The sequence below is a fragment of the Amphiprion ocellaris genome, chromosome 3 (assembly GCF_022539595.1).
Source record: "Amphiprion ocellaris isolate individual 3 ecotype Okinawa chromosome 3, ASM2253959v1, whole genome shotgun sequence".
Taxonomy (NCBI): Eukaryota; Metazoa; Chordata; class Actinopteri; family Pomacentridae; genus Amphiprion; species Amphiprion ocellaris.
The window spans coordinates 7,889,581-7,899,482 of NC_072768.1; positions in this window are offsets into that span (position 1 = coordinate 7,889,581).

Here is a 9,902-nt window from a genome sequence, read left to right on the forward strand (position 1 = left end):
GTCGCAGAATCTACTTAGGGTGGCATCAAGAGAATCCTGATCTCTTGCTCTACTCAGCTTGGGAATGAGATAATCTCGCCATCGTCTGAGGGGTGTTTGAGGTCTTTATTGCCACTAATTAGTTTCCTGTGTCTGAGAACCCCTGAAGGTCTCGTCAGTTTGCTGTTTGTTGGAATCATCTACATGTGGGGTGTGTATTTTCTTAATTCTCTGTAGCAAGTTTAGCGTTTGAGCAGAGGGACTCGCTGGGTGCTTTGGTCGATAGCATCTCCATGTAGTGAAGCTTGATGGACCTCTGGATCAATAATTCCTCAAAGTGCATCAACAGGGATTAACTACTCCTCTGAGGGAGTTTCCAGGTCAAAGCTCGGCCCATTTAACAGCTAATTAGATGCTTTCTATTGAGCATATGGTTCTTGTGAAGCATCTGTTTCAGCAGAACACGCAGTTAATGCTGAATTTGCACACGCCGGTCAGTGGGAATACTGCGGAACTGCTCTGTCGGGTAATGAGTAGGGTCTATGGTTTCAAGTCCATTCGTCTTCAGTAGCTTCAGAGGTTTCAGTTTTATGTTGGTTTTGATCAATAGCGGCCGACTGCCTGCAGCACATTCGTTCACTTGAGTAATATCAAATTGTCGAGTGGAGTTTTTCAGCACAATTCCTTCAAAAAAACCAGAGCAAATCATCGTGATGCCGGAGTGGAGCATCAACTGTTCCTCCATTACTCGATCAATCATGCCAGAATGCAACTGGCAACTTCCACTTCCTGTAAGATTTGGAGACAAATGGTGCAACAGCATCTCCGTTCATTGCTCGTCAGGTACCGAAGCGACGTGTATCTGTGTTTAGCGGTTATCGTGGCTGCGCTCCCTCTTGTTAATCTGTCTGCAGATAGTGTCAGTTGTGTGTGGAATAATACACAGCCATGATGCGGAGGAGACCAGACTACAGGTCCCTTCATAACAGACCCCTCTGATTATATTTATGAAATTCAATTACCCTGACACAGACAGATGGACTTGCTGTCAGTGGGGACGCTCGTCATTTGTTAGCATCAGCAGACATGTCAGCCCTGAGGCACTGATGGGACCGAGGCTGTGTGACTGGAAACAAAAGAAGGGAGGGGAAAGAAAGACAAGAACAGACATATAGAGGAGAGGAGGAGGAGTGGTGATGGAGGTTTTACAAGCAGGCCAACATGACGTAGCCCTGAAGAGGCTGCAGTCGCTGTTAAGGAAATACATCTATTTGCATTCATTGCAAGAGAATCATGAAACTAGAGAGAGGATGTGTGATGTGAGGATCTAAAAACCAAGAAAAACTGCCGCTGTGACCGTTTAAAGTTAAAATAAATGTGCTATTTACATGATGTAGCTCGTTCAACTCAGAAATGATCAGAAATATAAAGTAGAAAATAAAAAGAAAGCGCGGAAATGACAATTTTAGGTGTTGTTATGGACTCAAACATGACCCTGGCCAAGAAATAACGCATTCAACACAATCTACCTGCAACGCCATGAAAGTCGTGTTTCCATGTGATTGTCGTTTGAACTGGAAAATGAGAATTAAGCCAATTTCCAGTGACTGCATTGTATAAATAAACTTGGCTGCATAGTGTCATCAAAGGCAGCAGTTTAGGCTAATTATGCATGACTCTAATAAACTTAGTGGGAAAAGCTGGTAACAAAACCGTCAAAAAATTTTCACTAAAAATCACAAATAAGAAGAAACAAATAATTCTGACGTCTGCAAGAGAAAAATGAGTTTTCAGTCATTCTTGACAAAAGCTGGTTGTGGACATGTTTCCTGCTGTTTTGAGGCAAAGTCAAAGAAGGAAACAGAAACAGCTGATTAGTCGTTTTAGTAGAAAGTTTGCCAAGTCAGAACTTATTCAAAACAGGCATTAGTTGGAATTTGTATTAACTCGTCAAAAACCACCTCAAGTGAGTGAAAATCTTTTATGCAAACTCTAAGAAAGTGGGCTTATTTTGCAAATCTTGCTGTCTTTATTTACTTCATTTTATGCGATACCTAAAATGTGCATAAAAATATGTTACGGAAACACAGCTAGTGTGTCATTTCTGTTGTCCTTTGTTGTACAAATCAAGCAAACGTGACACAACATTTGGGTTAGCGAGCTTTAGTGCAGCTTTTCGGAAGTGTAGTATCCAGGAATAGCTCGTAACTGTCTGTCAACACTATAGAAGTTTAGTACTGGATCGCATCTGTACCCTTTTAACAGATACACAATTTAGCAAGTTGTTGCATACATATGTTTGGAAAACGAAACTGTCAACAAAAATGGACAATATCTGCAAAAGCTTGACATCTCAAACAGCTCGCAGCCCTCCATGCTGATGTTTTTGCAGGCAGGGTCCATCGTCCTCGTAGCCTCGACTCCTCGCTGCTTGTTTCTTTTCCTTTTCAACGTATTGAAATTGGGTGTCTCATATGCCGTTTCAATGAATATGAAATCTATTCAAATTAAACTGAAAGGAAAAGATACAGTTCTTGGGCCTTTAATCCAGCTAGATGCTGCTCTGTTTGGTGCCCAGTGTTGGTGAATTATGGATGAGTCTGAAAATTAAAGCTAGCTGGGAATTCACTGAGGAACTGCTGACAGTGTTGGTGTACCTTTATCTAGACGGTGGGAGCTGTGGGGGAAAACAGTGAGGGACGCCGGTTCAATGCAAAGTATGTTAGATGAAAGACAGACAAAGCAGAGGAGGAACTGCGTGAGTCTTTGTGTTTCAGTTTTGCCCTGAAACCTTCCGCTGCTGCAAGCGGAAACGAGTGGGCTGGGAAAAAAAAAAAAAAAAAAAAACGGAGGCCAAACCAAACTCACAGACCGGGGCTGAAAAGCCTGATCCGATCTGAGCCTGCAGGGTTGTGATCACACCTTCCTCCCACTGGCTCCATGATACTGCAGCCCACGCCTCATTCCACACTCTAGTCCTCGTGTGAAAGACTTCCATAAGGGAGAGGAGAAAATGAAATAAAAATAAAAAATCCTACAGACATTTTCACGCCTACCGTCCTCTGAAACTGGAGCTGGGAGTGAAAGGAAGAAAGAGATGCCAGCGGAGGAGGAGGCAGCGGACCAGTAACACATCCAAAACATCTGAGAGATGCTCACTTGAAAAACATTTGGCTTTTCCTAAAAAAAAAAAACCTTCCGGAAGAAAGACTGTCCTCAGGGTATGATCCTGTAGAGGAGCGTCAGGCGTGTGAGTGATTGAATGCTGCTGTATTCTACTAAGAGCACCCTGAGGAGACCAGGAGAAACAAAACCTGAGCTCTGCAACCACTGATTTCATTCCATCTCTTTATTTAAACATCTTTTAACTCTTTACTGGAAATCTGAGACTTATTTTGCAGAAAATTAAGCTTGTGCAACTCACTGTCTACTGTTTGTGTGACAGCTTCTCCCTTTTTTTTTGTCAAATTCAGACATTTAAAGGAAATACACGATGAATTACTATAATACAGGGAATTGACAAATATTAGCACAGTGGTTTCCAACCTGACTGAAGTGTGAAAGAGAGTTTTCCCCAAAAAATTTACACATGCTTACATTTACAAAATAGTTTCCTACCAAGAGCTGAAAATATTGAACAGCAGCAAAATAAATTTTCAGATTTTAAAAAAAAAAAAAAAAAAAAAAATCTAATTAATATACTTTTATGTGCTTGTCCTCATTTCTGTCCAAGTACCCTTGCACTGTTCAAAAAAATTAAAAAAAAAATCCTAATCCTTATTCTACGGGCAACAACTTTCAAGTTTGACAGTAGTCTTCTGTTTTTTGTTGTTGTCTTTTTTTTTTTCAAAAATTGTGCAGAAAAATCTGTGAAATTACAGATATTATCTTTAAATGAACAACCCAACAATTATTTTAAGCATTATGGCAAAAAAACCCAACAACAAAACACTGAAAATTTACAGTATTATTTATACAGTATTTCTTTCTACTTTGTAAAAAATACTGAAAATTTAAAATGGCAGCAGTTATCTGTAATTAAACATGTGGCTCTATGTTTATTCTTGTAAGGTAAATGTTATTATTTATTTATTTTCAATGTATATAATTGAAGAAAGCATATTGCTTTTATTTTTTATAAGAGACATTGAATTTCATTGTTCGTGTTATGCAGTGATAATAATAATTTGATTGACTGATTGATTAGTTGTAGTTATGTGTAATTTTACATTCAGAAGCTGTAATTCTGGATACAAATGAAGACTTTTATGGTCACATGCGACATAATGCAGTACAAAGATCTTGAGGTTGAATTTTTCAGGCATGTCGCCTCTCTGATCCTGCAGTTGCAGTGCAGGAGTTTATTGAGAAAGTGGATGGAAAGCTCCGTGTGTTTGGAGTCTTATTATCACCACACTCTTGCTGCTGGAGCTCAACATGTTCTCATAAATTTTTATCTCAGATATTTACTTAAAGCATTTCTTTATTTAACTAAAACTCTGCTTTTTGTGAACTCTGGCATCGGTCTGCACTTTATGTTGCAGCCCTCGAGTCGGCTCATCATGCAAAGAAAGGCCATTTTTAGTTGTTCAGTTCCTGCTGGAGGCAGAATCACTTCTGAATAACTGGTCGGTTTTGTAAGTTTTCATATGAATAAATGAAACAACGGGGCTTTGGAATCAATAGCATAACAGTCTAGTGAGAGTGTTTGTAATAATTTAGATCTAATCTGTAAAACAAAACTGTTTCTATGCAGAAGTTTTAGGTCTGTCAGTTTATTGAGGGTGTTTGATCATATTAGTTCAGAAAAACTAAGATAAAATGACAGTGTTTCTGTGAAAACTTTCAATGTTTTTTGAATTTGGATATTTTGCTTCAGTTTTACAGCAGTTGTTTGGTATGTGTTGTGTTACTTGACAGTTTTTTCATCACGTTGTTTACGTCATTAATATTGTTTTTTACGGAGCATCTTAAGCCTCTCGACTCCCGCTGTGCAATCAGAGCTCCATCTTGACCAACTGGTGAAAACAGTAAAATGCAATTTGCACGTTGATTTAAGTTATAACGTTTTACGTATATGGAGATTTATCAGTGATGGAGGATTTTTTTTCTGCAGAAGAAGAAACACATTCAAATACATTTGGATGGATTTTGAATGCACAGATTTAGACGCTGATTTAACATTTTTGTCTAGTTTTATGGTAAAGGATCTGAGCACTGCTTCCACTTTCATTAGGATCAAGCAAAGACAGACAGGAGTACAAACAGGCTCACTGTGAATATTCAGTTATTTACCCACTCAGACGAAGCCTGCTGTTACTTGCCTCATGCTTGATGCTGTGTTATTTCTCATTTTCTCTCTCTAGATGAGCTCTCGCTCTCTTGCCAGAGCTCCTGCTGCTGCTGCTTCTTCATTGTGCATCATGAAAAAGGCGACATTTCATAAGCACAGACCTCTGATTTAAAAATAAATAAAAAATCCATATTTCTAATGCCTATCACCTCAGACTGTAATCTACCTCATTACCCTTTGCAGTGCCACGGCAGTTTAGCAATCACCATATGCCCTTATGGAATGTGTTTTCTGCCCAATAGAGCAAAAAAGGACGAGATCAACTGAGCATTAAATTATTGTAAAGATGTAAACCGGTGATTTATATCTTGCTGACACTTAATAGAACATGCTCAAATGAACTGCTGATGGGGGAGTACATGAAGTACTTGTTGAGATTCGCCGGTATCTTTTCAAACTGCAGTCTGTGTGTTTGTGCTGATGGTGCTGCGTTCGACGTGGGTCCTGCTCACATTTACCTCGAGGAGCTCTACCCAAGACGCAGCTCCACCAGCGCGCCGTTTGATGTTCGCTATCAAAGCCCCCTTATTAGGATCAGTGGAAAACACAATAAATAATCTGTGAGTGAAGCGAAACAAACGCCGGGGAGAGATGTCATTAAGATGCAAGGTTCACGACAAAAGATGTAAGAGTGAGGCTCAAGAAAAGGGATTCAGATGCTGCGAAAAGAGGTAAAGATGACCGATGAAGGGCAGGGCTGCACTGGGTTTGTGTACATTTGTGTGGGTCTCTATTGTGCGGATGGGGGGAAATAACAGTATTTGAATGATGGGAGTGACAGAGGCTGATGTGTGCTCAGGGCCTGTGTGGCTCCAGTAATAAAGATACTGTGGCTCAAAGTGGTTTCATTCTGCCTTAAATGATCCTTAATCTCTCCATAAATGACATCCTTGGCCCCCAGTAAGGAGAGTGAAAAATTCAACCCATTGGTGTCAGTGCTACTGGGATTTTACGGTCAATAGAAGGGGGGAAAAATGATGCTGAGCTTAAATGTCACGTGTGTTCGATTTATTTTCCGGTTATTCTTATATGAAACATTCAGACATGATAGACTGCATGCGTTTAGTTTGTGGAAATTACAACGGCAGCCCTCAGCACTTAACAGGCTGAGAAAAATGAAATAGCTGTTAAAAGCCATCTGTAAATGCTGGCGTTGAGGCGGCCTGACACAAAATAGGAATACCCATTTTCTGGCGATGTTTTTCCCGGTCATCAGTGGCACTTTTCACAAGTCATTTTAACAAGATTGTCAATATGTTATGTGTTCTCCCCTCACCAGCCCCTGACCTTTCTTAAATCAGTGCTTTCCTATAAGGAGAGCAATTTGCAGAGCACACAGAAGGGCAGAAATTGTTCTCCACCTCTCTGGGCTATCACCTTTGTCGAGCCTGTAACACGCGTATCCACTTTGCGTCCCGAGCACACCGGTACATGGACGTTTCTGTATGCACACGTGCGCCAAACGACATTGATTTTGATGAAAGCGTGCGGTTATGTGCTAGTGTGACAACGTGCGGAGCTCATTATTTGCAGTCTTTCTGGCTGCTCGCCCAGATAAGGACCATAAAGAATCAACCAGGGGATAATGAACCTGGATGACACACCTGCAGCTGGAGGAGCAACTCCAAGGACGTCTCACAACCTCCTCGACTCCCACGTCTCATCACGAACCGCGAATGGTTAAAGCTCGTGATTACAGACGGGCGTCGGGACAGAGCAGAGGAGGGGATTTATATGATGGAGCCGATTCGACTTCGGTGCCGGAAGGTCAAGAGGGTGCTTATCAAAACGTTATTGGAAGCTGCTTTGTGCCTAGTCGCTGCTCCTTGAGGCCTGGAGTTGTGAACCTACGATAGGAAAAACGCTCAGTTTTTTACATTTTTAGCCGTTCAGTAAAGGCGGTAATTAGAACAAATCATGTGCATGTGGTGATTCTGAGATAATAAACATGATATTAGCTGGCACGTTAATGCGGTTCTTTATTAATCGGTGCAGGAGAAACGCTTTGTCTTGCGTGAACAGCAGCAAGGTGTGGAGGATCAGGGCTGGGGGGAGGTCTGGAGCTCCAGGCTGATCACTCCTCATGAGTGCCAGGTGGGATCTGGTGCTCAGTCTTCAGCCAGCTGTAGTCATTCCACTCTCCACAAGCCATCCAGACACAGAGGCCGTACAAATTACCAACCACCTCAGTAGCAGAGGACATAGCGGTTGTGTTATTTGACAGTTTTTTACGTCATTAATGTCATTTTTCACAGAGCATCTTAAGCCTGTTGACTCCCATTGTGTAATCAGGCTCCATCTTGACCAGCTGGTGAAAACGGTGAGATGCAACTTCCGTCCATCCATTATCTATACATGCTTAATCCTCATTAGGGTCGCAGGGGGCAGGAGTCTATCCCAGCTGACTTGGGGTGAAGGCAGGGGTCTCTGGACAGGTCGTCAGTCTAGCACAGGGCTACATATACAAACAATCACACTCGTATTCACACCTACGGGCAATTTAGAATCACCAATTAACCTCAGCATATTTTTGGAGTGTGGGAGGAAGCCGGAGTACCTGGAGAAAACCCACGCATGCACAGGAAGAACATGCAAAGTCCATGCAGAAAGATCAGGAAGAACGGGATGTGAACTGGGATCTTCTAGCTGCAAGATGAACGTGCTAACCACCAAGCCACTGGAAATGTAACCTGTTGATTTAATTTATAACATTATACTGTATATGGAGATATACCAGTGATGGAGGAACACATTCAAATACATTTGGATGCATTTTGAATGCACAGATTTAGACTTTGGAGTTGTTAACCTGCGCTGTGAAATCCAGCTGGACTTGAATTTTAACACTAAATGAAGCTCGGTTCACAGAAAACACTCACTTTCTACATTTTCAGCTGTTTAATAAAGGCGGTAATTAGGACAAATCATGCGCATGTGGTGATTCTGAGATAATAAACACGATATTAGCTGGCACGTTAATGCGGTTCTTTATTAATCCCTGCAGGAGAAACTCTTTGTCTTGCTGCTGTTCACATTGCAGATGAGATCACAGCAGTCAAAGCCTCCCAGCTTGCGGGGTGCTCTTCCTCTTTATTCCGCTAACAAGCATCCATCTTCACAGAATTTATCACGCTATTCGCTTTATTACGCCGCAATAAAAGATTTAATGAAAAATATCTCAACACTCCTCTGTGATCCACACTCATGCAGCAGATTCACCGCCCGGCTGCTTCGACATTTCAACCTCCCAATGCAGGCTGGTGTACGTACAACAAACGAACATCTAGAAACAACCTGCCTGCTTTCTGACGAGCTGTGGGTGTGATAATTATCAGTGTTCACTCTCCATATGATCACAAGCCATTTGCAGAATTTAAAAAAGTTCTTTTTCACATTTTCACACCGTGGCTGGAGCATATCTTTTGTCCCATCAATGCATGTGAGCTCTTGTACCGACTCTGACTTCTGCACTTGTGTTTTGTATTTCCAGTCAGGACAGTGTAGATGGTACATTTATAACCATGGGTGTTTTTAGGTCTTTGGCACTAGTTAGGCTGCATGTGGAAAAATTGTGAATTTGCTTCCCAATTTTTAAAATAAAAACAATAATCTACATGCGTGTTGAGTCAATTGGAACTGAATCCATTCTGTAAAGTAATTCAGGGGAAGTATTTCTATCACTTTATTAAATGCATGGTTGTTAGATTAAAGTTCAAATTCACCGGTTTAGACAAAACTTTTAAGTTTCAGACATTATTTTGACGGTTGTTGGTTGACGGTTGTTGGTTGATGGTTTGGTTGTTGTAGTAATATCAGTAGTTGCATCAACTCAATATTGTGAGTAATTTTAATTAATAATTTGTTGTTTTCAAGATTTATACAACATGTGTTCGAATACATAACTGTAGTTCAAAATTAAAAGAACAATTAATTTCCTGAAAGCTACACAAAAAGGCCAAAATTACTGAAGAAAATCTTTTCAAAATGTTTGTGAACTCAAAAACTTGTGTTTATAGCTATGTTAGTTAAACACGACACTTAAAATTCCCTTCAAATCCCAGGGAAATACTAATTTCAACAACTTAATTTTTACTTTATTTCAATTATCACATTAAAAACTGGTTTCTATTTTACTAAACATTTAATTAGATGAATTACAAAGTACCTTTGATTGTAGAGGATGGACTAACGCCACTAATCACTCAGTGGAGCTTGTTGGATGGACACACTTTCATTAGACACTGAAATCAGACAGAAATTGATTAAAATTGATTATCTTAAGCTATGGATACATGATTGAAATAGATAAACAGGTAAACTTACATAATGAATGCACTCTGGGCTCTTGGCATTAATAGTTAAGGCTAAACTTTGGTAAAACTTGTTGGGTAAATTTAAACTGCCAGTCTTATTTCCCCACTGGAAAGCACTTTGACTCTGTTGTTTTAAATGCGATATATAATTAACGGTGACTTGATTTGACTTGGCTAAATGGTGTCAATGAAAGACCACTTGAGTTCTGTAGGGAAGTTCTGTAGGAGTGCTGTTTAGCATTTCCCAAAATCAGCAT